The sequence below is a fragment of the Sus scrofa genome, chromosome 1, assembly GCF_000003025.6.
Source record: "Sus scrofa isolate TJ Tabasco breed Duroc chromosome 1, Sscrofa11.1, whole genome shotgun sequence".
In the NCBI taxonomy this organism is placed as follows: domain Eukaryota; kingdom Metazoa; phylum Chordata; class Mammalia; order Artiodactyla; family Suidae; genus Sus; species Sus scrofa.
Window position 1 is genome coordinate 210,506,253 of NC_010443.5, and position 16,709 is coordinate 210,522,961.

The window sequence follows — 16,709 nt, forward strand, 5'->3', positions numbered from 1 at the left end:
GAAAAAGAATAGGGGTTCTGTGTAGTGGAGATCGGGCGTGAGTGGGGAGGGAGAGGGGGATGCGGTGGGGGGGGGGGACATGATAACTAGCTGGAATATAGGAAAAAAAAAAAAAAAAAAAAAAAAAAAAAAAAAAAAAAAAAAAAAAAAAAAAAAAAGAATAATTCTAGATGTAATAATCCATAATGGAAAAAAAATCTAAAGAAGTATATTAAAAAAATATATATATACACAAAAATATTTTTTTTAAATAAACTTAAAGGGGAGTTCCAGTCATGGCACAGCAGAAATGAATCTGACTAGGAACCATGAGGTTGCAGGTTCGATCCCTGGCCTTGCTCAGTGGGTTAAGGATCTAGCATTGCAGTGAGCTGTGGTGTAGGTCACAGATGCAGCTTGGATCCCATGTTGCTAGGGCTGTGGTATAGGCTGGCAGCTGTAGCTCTGATTTGACCCCTAGCCTGGGAACTTCCATATGCCATGAGAGCAGTCCTTAAAAAGCAAAATAAATAAATAAATAAATAAAATAAACTTATAAATAGGCATATGAGGATAAATGCCTTAACACTTAGCAAAGTATACAAGTTATAGATGCTTAGTTATGCCAAAATAACAATTTGGTGAATAATACCATATATACCTACATATATGTATGTACATACATTATGTGTGTATACATATATCAAACCAAGATATTGGTAGTACTACCACATTGCACTTCTTGATGAACTTTTATAACTATGATTCCACATGACATGATACCATAGAAATTTCTAAAGATGCCACCCAAAAACTACTAGGGTTCATCAATGGATTTAGTAAAATTGCAGGATATAAAATTAATATACAGAAATACATTGCATTTCTCTACACTAACAGTAAAGCATGAGAAAAATAAATGAAGGAAACAATCATTTTTACTATTGACTCAAAAAGCATAATATAGTGAGGAATAAACCTACCTAAAGAGGTAAAAGACCTGTACTCAGAAAATTGTAAGACATTGATGAAAGTAATTATAAAGGGAAAGATACGTGGTATTCATGGATTGGAAGATTTCATATTGTTAAAATGACCATACTACTAAGGACAGTCTACACACTTAACATAATTCCTATCAAAATTCCAATAGCAGTTTCAATAGAACTAGAACAAATAAATTTAAAATTTGTATGGAAACATTAAATATCCCAAATATTCAAAGCAACCTGGAGAAAGAAGAATAGAGCTGGAGCAATCACACTCCCTACCTTCATATAATAATGCAGAGCTAAAGTAAACAAAAGACTATGGCAATGGCACAAAAACAAACACATAATTAATGGAACAGAATAGAGAGCTGAGAAATAAACACACACACTTATATATGGTCAGTTAATCTACTACAAAGGAGGCAAGAATATACAATGGATAAGACAGTCTCCTTAATACATGGTTCTGGTAAAACTGTACAACTATATTAAAAGAATGAAGGTAGAATGTTGTAAAGTTAGGTTGTGATGATGGTTATATAACTATAAATATAATAAAATTCACTGAATTTAAAAAAGATAGTAAAAACATATTTTCTCTCCTTAAAAAAATGAATAAAAGTAGAAATATGTTCACATCATATAAAAAATAAACACCAAATGGATCAAATAACAAAATATAAGACCAGGAACATAAAACTCCTAGAAGAAAACATAGGCAGAACTCTCTGTGATATAAATTATACCAATGCTTTTTTTTGATCTGCCTCCTACAGTAAAGGAAATAACAACAACAACAAAATACAGTCCTAATAAGAATCCAAAGCTTTTACGCAGTAAAGGAACCTCCCAACAAAAAAGGACAGCCTACTGAATTGGAGAAATATTTGCTAATGATACAACCAATAAGGAGTTTTTATCCAAAATGCATAAAAGCTCATACAACTCAACATCAAAAAATAAATAAATAACCCTATTTATATAATGGGCAGAAGATCTGAATAGATATTTTTACAATAAAGACAGATGGCCAACAGACCCATGAAAAGACATTCGACATCATTAATAATCAGAAAAATGCAAATTAAAATAAACATGAGATATCACCTGTCAGAACAGCTATCATCAAAAAGACCATAAATATTGAATGTTGGCAAGGATATAAAGAAGATGGAACCCTCATACATTGTTTTTGGAATGCAAATTGGTGCAGTGACTGTGAAAAACAGAATGGTGTTTTCTCAATAAAAAAACTAAAAATAGAACTACCATACTAACCAGCAATTCCACTCCTAAATCCATATTCAAAGAAACCAAAAACACTGATTCAATAAGACACATGCACCTCAAAGTTCATAGAAGGATTACTTGGAATTGCCAAGATATGGAAGCAACCTAAGTGCCTATCAACTGATGAGTGAATAAAAATTAATGAATATATATGCATACACACAATGGGATACTATTCATACATGAAGAAGAATAAAATTTTGCCATTTCCAACAACATGGATGGACTTGGAAGTTTTTATGACATGTGAAATAAGTTAAAGAAAAACAAATACTATATGGCATCACTTATATATGGAATCTAAAAAAATAAAACTAAGTAGTAAATACAACAAAAAGGAAACAGACTCACATGTAGAGAACAAACTGTGGTTTCCAAAAGGGAGAGGGAAGGGAGGAGAGGCAAATAGGAGTAGAGGATTAAGATATACAAACCAGGAGCTCCCGTCGTGGCGCAGTGGTTAACGAATCTGACTGGGAACCATGAGGTTGCAGGTTCGGTCCCTGCCCTTGCTCAGTGGGTTAACAATCCGGCGTTGCCGTGAGCTGTGATGTAGGTTGCAGACGCGGCTCAGATCCTGCGTTGCTGTGGCTCTGGCATAGGCTGGTGGCTATGGCTCGATTAGACCCTAGCCTGGAACCTCCATATGCCGCGGAGCAGCCAAGAAATAGCAAAAAGACCAAAAAAAAAAAAAAAAAAAAAAAAAAGATATACAAACCATTCAGGTTTGAGACTTTTGACGTGAAATACTTCCTATCCTGCTTCAAGTTTATCTTGGTTTGTATAGCACATTATTTTATTTCAAAATTCAAAAAAGGCAACCCCTCAATGTTTTTCTGGTCCTTCACCTAGTTGCTTAACTCCTTTTCTATGATTCCATAGTATCCTGAGTATTTCTATATCATAACACATAGTTGTCTAAATTTTAATCTTCACCTCTCCTGCCAAAAGTGCAGGAAGTTTAATTGTCTTTGTAAGCTTCATGCCCAGCCCAGTGTCTGGTGCTTCATATGGCAGTAAGACTTATGACAGGATGCAAGTAAAGAGATATAGAATCCGTGTATTATCACTTTTAAACTAAGCACTTCAAGGGTAAGAACTTTTCTATTAGACTTCCTTGTATTCTTTACGGTATATATCAATAATAATTTACTAATACTCGCAACTTTTCCTTGCTATTTTTCTATCATTTATTCTTTCTTTTTTTCAAAGGTAATGAAATTTAGCAGGTTGAAACAACGTTATACACCTGTGTTGGCATGATATGCTTAGAAAATGATTCAGGGGAAAAAGTCAATTTCTCTCAAGAATATTCTAACAATGCCTTACAATGTTTGTCTTACTGTCATTTATTCTCTGGACCACAACCAGAACCACACTGGCTAGAACCAAAATAAGTTACAGAAAGGAATAGTTACTGCTTGAGGAGTGAAGGAATTGACCAGTAAGAATATTCACACATATAAGTACCACAAAAATTTCAATAAATTCTTTAAAAATTTCATTCTGATATTCCATCTAATTTATAGATGTCGGGTTTTAATTCTGGATCCAGTAAGATTTAAAGGTATTAAAGAAAATATCAAAGATACTCTAAAATTTTTCAGAAAATTTTATAAATGTGCTTACCCAATTTGTAGGAATTACTTCGGAAATCTCCTAAACCTTATCTCTACATGCCAAGAAAATACAGTTGAAAGAGAACAAATAAAGAATGAAGCAGATAAGACAGTTTTTAGTAGTAGCCTTGCACAGGATCTGTCTGAAAGATAAGGAAATCGAGCAAAAATAATTTAAAATTGTCAAGTGGCCTTTGTTCTTTAAAGGAAACAATTTGCTTATAATTGTCCAAAGGTATCAGATATGATATGAATATGGCTCAAAATATGACCATTTTTCCTGCTCTCTATAAAGAAATTAAGATTATTCTGAAGGATGTTTTAAGCAAATGTGCCCCTATATGAATTTGAAATTTTAAAATATTTATTCTCTAAAGGGTCCATGAAGGTTGTCTGTCTATTGTGTATAGTTAAGACATTCTTTAAGTCGGGTACAAGTAAACTATGACTCACAGGCCAAATATGGTCTACCACTTTTATAAATAAGTCTATTGGACTACAATCATACCCATTCCTTTGTGTTATTTGTTAATGTTTTCTCACTTTAATGGGAGAGTGGAATAATGGCAGAGATCATACAACCCTCTAAGCTTAAAGTATTTACTCCATGGAACTGAAAAAAAAGTTTGCTGACTCCTGCTGAAACTCATAATAATTTATACCCAATCATAAGAAAGTCTTCCCAAAGCACAACATCCAGCTTATATAGATGTTCAAATATTGTGACATGAATCCATGTACATATATATACACACACACATACATGTGTGTATAGTATTTTTAAATGATCTGCACACAGACAATTTTTACTTTGACAAACAAATCTTCAGCATCTTTTAACAACACTGAAGAAGAAAGCCACATGAGATATTCAGAGACTGATCCATCTTTGGATGGGTGACACAGTTTAAGACATGATAAGTAAGTAAAAATTAAGAAGATCATATTTGATTAATGCAAAGAGAAGTAGATAATTTAGCCTAAGATTACGTTTCAAAATAGATAGGGGTAAGGTTAATCTAGGATGGTAGGAAAGGAAAAAAGGAATAAGGTGGAATATCAGCACAAGACAGAGTGATAGAGCCTAATGCTGAACAGTAACAATGCCTTTCATCATGAAAATTTTTTTTAAAATAATGGATAAAATATATGCAATAATGGGTCTCGAAGTATATGTCAGACAACAAAAGGCTCTAATCCTTCAGAGGCAAAAGCAAAAACAAACACACATTAATAAAAACAACCAAAAAAGGCAATATCACCAACAATTTTTACATCTTGGCCTATAGAAAGTTTTCTGTGTTACACAAAAGGGCAAACACAGGCAATCTCAGCAGCCTGCATGAGTTGTGAAAGGAGGGGTTTGCTTACAGGTGGAGTATTGGCAGAGAGAGAACTGCACCGAAAGAGAACTCCAGATAGCTTTCACAGTTCGCTTTTTCATGTCAGCTGAACACTTGATCATCTCACATATACCAGGCAACTACCCAAGGCTGGGGCGTAAACAAACAAATATTAGAGGAAAAACTAAAACTCCTTGAACTTTCCAAAGATGGTGACTGACTGCTTTTACCACTAGCCAGAGCATAAAGCCTCACAATTTGTTAACACTGACCTAAGTATTCAGAAGGTTTTACTTAAATAGCAGAGAAAAATTAGCCCTAAACCAATCACTACTCTGGTAAACCTAAAAATGCTTAAATGGAAGACTCTGAATGTTCAAGGCATTTTCAATTTATTCAACCATGTCCCAGAAGAAAGCTGTTTAAACAAATGCAATATTAACCACAATTCAACAAAGTAAAATTCACATCAGACAACCTAAGGAAAAAAAAAAAAACCCAAAATAAAAAACACACTAAAAAAATACCAGACACCATAAAAGAATGGCCAACTCATAAAAGAAAAAAAAATACCAATCATTTGAAAATGACTCAAGTGATCACAAGAGAATTAGACAATGACACTCAAACAGTTAAAACAGTTAGAGGAAAGACTGCAAATATTAAATAGACACATGATAAGTAAGAATAAATTCTCAAAATTTTAAAGATAAAAATTAGGCCTGAGATTTAAAAATACTCTAATTGTCTTTGTCTTTCTGGCTCATTTCACTCAGGATGAGATTCTCTAGTTCCATCCATGTTGCTGCAAATAGCATTATGTCATTATTTTTTATGGCTGAGGAGTATTCCATTGTGTATAAATACCACCTCTTCCTAATCCAATCATCTGTCGATGGACATTTGGGTTGTTTCCATGTCCTGGCTATTGTGAATAGGGCTGCAATGAACATGCGGGTGCACGTGTCTCTTTTAAGTAGAGTTTTGTCCAGATAGATGCCCAAGAGTGGGATTGCGGGGTCATATGGAAGTTCTATGGATAGATTTCTAAGGTATCTCCAAACTGTTCTCCATAGTGGCTGTACCAGTTTACATTCCCACCAGCAGTGCAGGAGGGTTCCCTTTTCTCCACAGCCCCTCCAGCACTTGTTATTTGTGGACTTATGAATGATGGCCATTCTGACTGGTGTGAGGTGATATCTCATGGTAGTTTTGATTTGCATTTCTCTTATAATCAGTGATGTTGAGCATTTTTTCATGTGTTTGTTGGCCATCTGTATATCTTCTTTGGAGAAATGTCTGTTCAGGTTTTTTGCCCATTCTTCCATTGATTGATTGGGTTTTTTGCTGTTGGGTTGTATAAGTTGTTTATATATTCTAGAGATTAAGCCCTTGTCAGTTGCATCATTTGAAACTGTTTTCTCCCATTCTGTAAGTTGTCTTTTTGTTTTCTTTTGCGTTTCCTTTGCTGTGCAAAAGCTTTTCAGTTTGATGAGGTCCCATGGGTTTATTTTTGCAAAGACAAATACCATATGATATCACTTATAACTGGAATCTAATATCCAGCACAAATGAACATCTCCTCAGAAAAGAAAATCATGGACTTAGAGAATAGACTTGTGGCTGCCTGATGGGAGGGGGAGGGAGTGGAAGGAATGGGGAACTTGGGCTTATCAGACACAACTTAGAATAGATTTACAAGGAGATCCTGCTGAATAGCATTGAGAGCTTTGTCTAGATACTCATGTTGCAACAGAAGAAAGGGTGGGGGGAAAAATGTAATTGTAATGTATACATGTAAGGATAACCTGACCCCCTTGCTGTACAGTGGGAAAATAAAAAATTATTAAAAAAAATAAAAAAATAAAATAACTGGAACCACAAAAAAAAAAAACAAAACTCTATTTGGAATGAATGCCAGTTAAATGTTGAACAAGAAAATATTAGTGACTTGAAGGCATTGAATAGAAACTACTGAAAATGGAAAAGGTAAAAGACTGAAAAACAAGAGAACTGAAAAATATATATAATTAATGGCATTTTTTCAAATTTTATAAAATTAAAACTTACAGACTGAAAAGCTAAATGAATCACAAGCAGTAATTTTTTTAAAATATCTAAAAGGCACATGATAATTCAATAAGTTAAAATGAGTGAAGAAGAGAAAAATCTGATAGTTTTCAATGTTCAGTTCTTTAACCTCTGTGGTTAAATGTATAACTTCATTGCTCTTCACAAGAATTCATTACTATTCTATAGTTTTTGCACAGTGATATTGTATCCAATGCTGACTTTATGAGTTTTAATAGTATTTTGTGGAGTCTTTAGGGTTTCTATATATAATAAAATGTCATCTGCAAGTAACGAGTTATACTTTTTCCTTGGATTTGGATGGATTTTTATTTCTTCTCTGTGGGGAGCTGAGGAGATACAGGAGGCCAAGGAAGGGAACTAGCCTGATGGCACATTTCCGAAGGCAGTGTTCCTAACCAAGGAAAAAAAGCCTACCTGCCAGCACAGTTCCCAGGGCAGGTTTAGAAATAGGGAAAATGGCTTACCCAGCAGCACAGTTCCAAAGGCAAGTTCTAAAAATAATGAGGCTCACCTGCTAAGCCGACAACAATGGCAACAGTAACAAAATGAAGGCGTTGCACAATAGTGTAAGAATAAAAATTGCTTCTTGGAAAATTCAGTCTTTCCTGTTATTTACTTATTATTCAGCCTTTTCTATTATTTGTTTGTTATTCTTTGTTATTTTTCTATATTGTTTTGTGACTCAATAAAATTGGAATAACAAAAATTGGAACAGTAATAAAATAATAAGAGTTTCACCTTTGTGAAATTCCCCCTAATCAAATCTAATGTAAGCAAAAACAAAGTGTTCATTGGTTTGTTACAAGTAAGAATAGGTTTTAGAGTTAGGTAATTGTGGAATGTACAATAGATTAGAATAGGTTAGACATACATTGTTCTTGATGGAAAAAATAATAATCTTGCTTTTAATTTTGTAGGGGACTTTTAAGTTTATGAAATTAAGTTGCTTTGATATAAAAAATATTTTCTCATACTGTCCCCTGACCATACGCTTTGAAGTTAGTACCCCAAGTTTTAATCTAAAAAATGAGTTTTTGTAAATGTTAAATTCTTGTGCTTGTGACCTTTCTAATTGTTAAAGATTAGCTTAAAACAATAACGGGTGGCGCTTGCTAAGAATAACCACAAGATATTTTATACTGAATTGCCTTATTTTCATATAATGTTTTTTCCGCATGTTTTGTACCCATTATGATTTTACATGATGCATTGTATCCGTTAGTTTTAATTAAAATTCTTAGAACACAATTCATATCTACCGTACCATATAGTCTAAAATTTAACCTTTGAAAATATGATTTAAGCACTGTGATGTAAGTCACAATTAAGCTATCTATATAAACTGTTACCTATGCTAATAACATTTGAGCAATCCAGTGGCCTGAAAGAAGGGACAAAAAGGCTGTCTCCGTGTGCTTCGCCGACACTGTCCATCCCCGGAGGGATACCCTGGCTGCTGGAGCTGGACTCCGGCACTTCTCCTTGCCTAATTGCTCTGGCTAGGACAAAAAATAATGTATTTAATAAAAGTGGTAGCAGTGGGCTTCCTTGCCTTGTTCCTGATCTTAGATGTAAAGCCTTCAGCTTTTCACCACTGAGTATGATAAATTAGCGGTGGACTTGTCATATGTGGCCTTTATAATGCTGAGGTTATGTTCCCTTTATATTCACTTTGTATAGAGTTTTTAATCATTGATGGTTGTTGAATTTTGTCAAATGACTTTTCTGCATCTGTTTAAATGATCACATGGCTTATAAAAATTTTGCTAACATGATATGTCACACAGATTTGTGGATATGTTGAACTATATTTGCATCACTGAAATAATATCTGATCCTTTTAGTGTATTGTTGAATTTGGTTTGATAATATTTTGGTGAGGATATTTGTTCATCTGGTGTATACTTTTCTGTGGAAGTATTCCCTCCACTTGTATTTTTTGGAAAAGTTTAAGAGGGATTGATAGTAATTTTTTGAATGTTTGATAGAATTAATCATTGAAGCTCTCTGGCTCTGGACTTTTGCCTGTTGAGAGGGTTTGATTAGTGACAATCTCCTATACTAGTAATCACTCTGTTTAGATTTTTCTATTTCTATTTTTTCTTTATTTTTATTGAATAATAATTTATTTACAATGTTGTGTTAGTTTTAGTTATACAGAAAAATGATTCAATTATCATATATGCACATATATATTTTAAATAGTCTTTTCCATTATAGGCTATTGCAAGATATTGAATATAGTCCTTGTGTTATACAGTAGGACCTTGCTGTTTATTTTATATATAGTAGTTAATATCTGTTAATCCTAAACTCCTAATTTATCCTCCTACTTCCCCCTTTGGTAACAATAAATTTGTTTTCTATGTCTGTGAGTCTGCCTCTGTTTTGAAAATATCTTCATTTGATTAATATTTTAGATTCCACACATTAATATTATTATATGATACTTATACTTCTATGTTTGACTTACTTCACTTAATATGAAAATCTCTAGGTCCATTCATTTTGCTACATATGGAATTATATCATTCTTTATCATGACTAAAAGTCCATTGTATATATGTCCACATCTTAATCCACTCCTCTGTCAATGGACATTGAGATTTCTTCCACATGTTTGCTACTGTAAATAGTGCTACAGTGAACACTGGGCTGCACATATCTTTGCTAATTATGATTCTCTCTGGATATATGCACAGAAGTGGGATTGCTACATCATATGGACACTCTATTTTTAGTTTTTTTAAGGAATCCTATATTGTTCTCCATAGTGGCTGAACAAATTTACACTCCCACCAACAGCATAAGAGGGTTCCCTTTTCTCATCATATTCTTTAGAACATTTTTTGGTAGACTTTTTAATGTGGCCATTCTGACTGCTGTGAGGTGATACTTCATTGTAGTTTTGATGAATATTTCACTAATAACCAGCAATGTTGAGCATCTTTTCATATGCCTATTGACCATCTGTATTTTTAGAGAACTGTCTGATTAGGTCTTCTGCCCTTTTTTGATTAGGGTATTTGTGTTTTAGTTCTTAAGTTGTATGGCTGTTTGTATATTTTGAAAATCAAGCCCCTTTCAGTCAAATCACTTGGGAATATTTTCTCCCAGTCCATAAGTTCTCTTTTTATTTTGTTTATGGTTTCCTTTGCTGTGCAAAAGCTTCTAAGTTTGATTAGGCCTCATTTATTTTTGCTTTTACTTCTTTTGCCTGGGGAGACTCACTTAAGAAAACATTGCTATGATTTATTTCTAAGAATGGTTTCCCTATGTTCTCTTCTAGAAGTTTTATAGTGTCCTGTCTTATTTTTAATTCTTTAAGCCATTTTGAGTTTATTTTTGTGCATGATGTGAGGGACTATTCTAACTTAATTGATTTATATGTGGCTGTCCAGGTTTCCCAACACCACTTGCAGGAGCGACTGTCTTTTATCCATCATATATTCTTCCCTCCTTTGTCCAAGATTAATTGAACATAGGTGTATGGTGGTATTTATGGGCTTTCTATTCTGTTCCATTGATCCAAATGTCTGTTTTTGCCCCAGTACCATGCTGTTTTAATTACTTCAGTTTTGTAGTGTTGTGTGAAATTTTGGAGTAGGCATCATTGTCTTGTTCCAGATTTTAACAGAAAGGTTTTCAGCTCTTCACAGTTGAGCATTATGTTGACCTTGGGTTTGCTGCAAATAGCTTTTATTATGTTGAGATATTTTCCTACTATACCCACTTTGTAAGAGTTTTTATCATGAATGAATATTGAATTCTATTAAATGCTTTTTCTGCATCTACTGAGATGATCATGCTTTTAAAGTTTTTTTGTTGATATGGTATGTCACATTGATTGATTTGCATATGGTGAATCATCTTTATGACCGTACAATAAATTCAACCAGATAATGGTGTTTGATTTTTTTTCTTAATGTGTCGTTGGATTCAGCTTGCTAATATTTTTAAGAGGGAGTTTTTGCATCTATATTCAAAATATTGGCCTATATATTTTTTTTTTTATGCTGGTCTTTTCTCGTTCTGGTATCTGGCTGCCGATATCTTCATATGACTTTGTAATGTTTCCTACTCTTCAATCTTTTGGAAGAGTTTGATTCAGTCCTGAACTTTTGTTGACAGAGAGTTTTTCTTTCTTTCTTCTTTTTTTTTTTTTTTAACAGATTTTTTTCAGTTCTAGTGATTGGTCTGTTCAAATTACCTATTTTATCTTGGCTCACTTTTGGTGAGCTATATGTGTCTAGAAACTTGTCCATTTTTTTTTCCTAGGTTTTCCAATTTTTTGGCATAGCATTGTTCATGGTATTCTCTTATTTTTTTGTTTTTGTTTTTGTTTGGCTCCAGTATTGGTTATTTCTCCTTTTTCATTTTTATTGTGTTTATTTTGGTTTTCCCTACTTCCTGGTGAGCCAGCCCAGTGGTTTGTTTATGTTGTTTACCCTTTCAAAATGTCAGCTTTTGGTTTTACTGATTTTTTTCTTCTTTTTATTTATTACCTTTCTGATATTTATTATTTCCTTTTTTTTTGCTGACTTTAGGTGATATTTGTTCTTTTTATAATTCTTTTAGGTGGTAGATTGAGATTTTTCTTGTTTTTTGAGGAATGCCTTGATCTCTATGATAATTTCCTTCTTAAAAATCCTCCTGCTGCATTCCAAAGATTTTGTATGGTTGTATTTTCATTGTCACTTATCTCAAGATATTTTTTAAATTCCTCTTTTTTTTTTTTTATTTTTGTCTTTTTAGGGCCACACCCATGGCATAAGAAGGTTCCCAGGCTAGGGGTCTAACCAGAGCTATAGCTCCAGCCTATACCAGAGCCACAGCAGTTCCAGATCTGAGCCATGTCTGCAACCTACACCACAGCTCACAGCAATGCTGGATCCTTAACCCACTGAGCAAGGCCAGTGATTGAACCTGAAACCTCATGGTTCCTAGTTGGGTTGGTTTCTGCTGCGCTATGACAGGAACTCCAAATTTCATCTTTGATTTTGCTGTTGACCCACTAGATTTTAATAGCACATGGTTTAGTCTCCATGTTACTTTTTTCTTCCTCCTCATTTCTTTCTGTGGTTGATTTTTAGTTTCATGCCATTGTGGTCAGAAAAGATGCTTGAAATAATTTCTGATCTTGTAAATTTGTTGGGGCTTGTTTTGTTTCTGAGTATGTGGTCTATCCTAGAGAATATTCCATATGAGCTTGAAATGAATTTCTATTCTGGGTTTTTTTTTTTTTGGATGTAGAATCTTGAAACTATTGATTAATCATATTACAAACTCTGGTTTTATTATTGATTTTCTGTATGGAAGATCTGTCCAGTGATGTGAGTGGAGTATCAAAATTCCCTACTATTATTGTATTACCATAAATTTCTCCATTTATGTCTGTACTATTTGTTTTGTGTATTTAGGTGCTTCCATATTAGGTGCATGTATGTTAATGAGTGTAATATCCTCTTCTTATATTGATCTTTTTATCACTGTATACTGTCCTTTAATTTATGATTTTTGTTCTAAAGTCTATTTTGTCTGACATGAGTATTGCTACCCCTACCATCTCGTCACTTCTGTCTACATGAAGTATCTTTCTCCATCTTTTCCCTTTTAATCTTTGTGTGTCCTTTACATTAAAATACCTCTCTTGTAGGCAGCATATTGAGGCTCTGGTTGCATTATCTAGTCCCCACTCTATGTCTTTTGATTAGAGTGTTTAGTCCATTGACATTTAAGGTAATTATTGATATATATGTATTTATTGCCATTTTAAAATCCATTTTCCTATTGATTTCTTATTTCTTCTTTGTTACTTTCTTTTCCTGTTTGATTTTCCTTTTATAGTTTGATTTTCTTTCGTACTATGCTTGAGTTTTTTTATTTGTATCTATTGTATTTTTTGATTTGTGCTTACTCCATTTTTCAAGTATGTTAACCCATTACTACATCTACATTCTTTAGACTGGTGGTCATATAAGTTAAAATACATTCTAAAAAAAAATCTACATTTTTTTCTTACACACCTCCCTCAAATGTTATGCTTTTGATGTCGTCTTTTACATCTTGTTTATCCTTTTGTTGTCCATTGGAGTTATTACTGCTTTCACAATATTTTTTTAAGTCTACATACTGGCTTATTAAGTGATTTACTTTCCAACTGTGAATTTCTCTTTCTTATAGATATTCTTCTTTTATATTTAGAGAAGATTGTTCAATATTTCTTTAATGATATTTTTAGCATTGCTATTTTCTTTAGTTTTTGCTTGTCTGATAAATTCTTTATCTACCCTCGATTCTAAATGATAATCTTTTGGGGTAGAGTATCCTAGGTTGCAGATTTTTCCTTTTCAGGACTTTGAATATATCTTTCCACTCTCTTCTGGCCTGCCATGTTTCTGTAGAGAAATCAACTTATAGTCTTATTGGGGTAGGGGGAGTTCCCTTGTAATTAATTCTGTTTTTCTCTTGCTGCCTTTAGAATCCTCTTTTTAACTTTTGTCGTATTAGTTATAAAACGTCTTGGTGTAGGTCTGTTTGGGTTCATCTTGTTTGAGAGAATCTTTGTGCTCTCTGTACTGGGCTATTTTTACCTTCTTTAGGTCTAGGAAGTTTAGGGCAATAATTCCTTCAGATGTATTTGTGATCATCTTACCATTTTCTTCTCCATCTCCCTATTATGTGTAGATTGGCTCACTTTATATTATCCCCTGTATCTCATATAGTGTTTTCATTTATTTTCATTTGTCTTTCTGTCTGCTGTTCTGATTGAATGGTTTTTATTTAATGTCTTGAAAATCTCTGCATTATTTAGTTTATTTATTGCATTTACCTCTGTTTTCATCTCAGCAAATGAGTTTTCTAATTTTAATTTGCTCTATTTTATAGTTTCTAGTTCCTTGTTGCAGTGATATGTCTTTCTATTGATAGCCTTTCTTAATTACTTCAGCATTTTTTTTTCCCGTTAAAGTCACATGCCAGCATATGAAAGTTCCCAGGCCAGGGACTGAATCTGAGCCAGAGCTGTGACCTATGCCACAACTGCGACAATGGCAGTTCCTTTAACCCAATTCACAGGGCCAGAGATTGAATCCATACCTCTGTAGAAACCCAAGCCACTGCAGTTGGATTTTGAACCCACTGTAACACAGTGGAACTCCATCCTTCAGTATTTTTATTACATCCTTTTCGAACTCAGGATTTATAGACTGGGGAGGTCGGTTTCACAGTTTATTCTCTAAGGGAATTTATCTTGCTCTTTTAGTTGGGAGTTGTTCCTCTGTGTCTTGATTTTACTTACATTTTTCTGACAATTAATTTATGAAAACAGTTATCTTCTGTGGTCTTGAAGGTCTATTTTTATGTGAGAGAATCCCTGTTTAGCCTGCATGCATCTTGGTGAGAGGGATGTTTTTAGTACGGATGTTTTCCACTGCCTTCCTCAGTGTATGCAGGCCGTTATCCTGTTGACAGCAGGTTGGATCATTGTGACTGAAGCTTGCACTGGATATTGCCACCTCTTCCCTCTGTGGTTGTCACATTTCTGTTGGAGGAATGGTCTTCTTCCCAGTTGTTGGAGTAGAAACCCCTAAATCTTTTCCTAAGCTGCAGTGTGAGGTAAATGGGACTGGAGTGCTTCTCCTGGCAGAGGAGACACTGGGTATTCCTCCACAGGAACTGACCTCTAGAAGGTACACTCTGTGGTGTCACCTATCACTTATTGTGTGTGATCACAAACTACACTATTTTTGGAACTTCCCTCAGCCCTGCCTCAGCTGTGGGAATGCATGTAATTATCCCCGATCTCCTTCAGGCACTGTCTTCACAAAACCACCAGTGCAGATCTTCTGCTGGGACTGCTGTGGTCTCAATCCTGTACCCACTCTAGTCTCACTCCTGTACCCACTGTGGGAGCAGAGTCAACCCAGACCCCAGCCCTAAATGCACATGCCTGAAAATTCTGCAGCTGCTAATGGTATACCTGTCCCAGCTATAGGAGTCCCAGTAATCTGCTCACATACTCCATAAGCATTGTCCTTTCAAAGGTGCTGGTGGCATAAATCCTCCAAAGCTGCCTGGACAGTGCTCAGATTTCATCCCTGCTTCCAAAGTCACATGGTCTTTATCAGCTGGCCTAGATTTCAGTCTCCTGTCTACTTATGGGCAATCCACAGGTGCTTGCACACTCCCAGAGCTCATAGAGGCTGCTGTAAGCACTCTGAGAATGAGGCTGCTATGGTAGGCTCCACACCCTCCCTTCATGTGTGTTAACAATGCTGTTTCTATGGTGAACCTGGGCTCTGTCCTGCACATACTGCAGGTTGTGGCTTGGACCATATTCCAGCACCTTCAGGCTATTTTCAAGCAGCTAGCCCCAGACTTCTCCCAAGCCTGTCTGCTGAAGCAGTCATGTACCTTGACACCTCACAATGAGGTGGCCAGTACCGTCTGTGCTAGTCTCTCTCTGTTCTGCCTGCTGGAAAGCAGCTGCTACACTCACCTCTGAGCTTCTGTAGCTCCTTATCTGTCCAGGCTGATCTCCCAGCCACTAAAGGAGGTTCCCAGGGTGAAGGAGCATTTCCTCTCTCACAGCTTCCTCCCTCTCTCAATAAAAGGTATCTGGATACAGGTCTCATCCAGATACCTTTTATTGTTTTGTCCTATCCCATTATGTGGTGATCTTTCTTGCACCTTTGAGATCTGTTAGCATTCAGTAGATATACTGTGAGAAGTGTTCCACACATAGATATATTTTTGATGGAGAAGGTCACATAGCTATACTTGTAGGAGAAGTTCAGCTCTTAAGTCCTTCTATTCTGCATCTTGATTCCCAGAAGGTTCTATGTTTCTACGTATTTATCCATTTCTTCTAGATTGTCCAACTTGTTGGTATATAAGTGTTCATAGTAGTCTCTTAGGATTCTTTGTATTTCTGTGCTATCAGCTGTAATGTCTTTTCTTTCATTTTTTAATTTTATTTTAGCCCTCCCTTGTTTTTTCTTATTAAGTCTAACTAAAGTTTTATCAATTCTTTTTATCTCTTCAGAAAACCAAGTCTTGGTTCCCATGATCTTTTCTATTGTATTTTTAGTCTCAATTTATTTCTGCTCTGATTTTTGTTATTTCCTTCCAATAACTTGGGCCTAATTTGTGGTTCCTCTTCTATCATCTTGAGGTATAAAGTAAGGTTGTTTCTTGCTACCTGAGGTAGGTGTTTATTGCTCTGAACTTCTCTCTTAGAACTGCTTTTGCTGCATTCCATAAGTTTTGGTATGTTGTATTTAAGACTATAAGATATTGTTGAAAGAAACTGAGGAAGACTCATATAAATGGGAACATTGCTCATGGAATATAAAAATTAATACTGTTAAAATGTCATACCACTCAAAAGA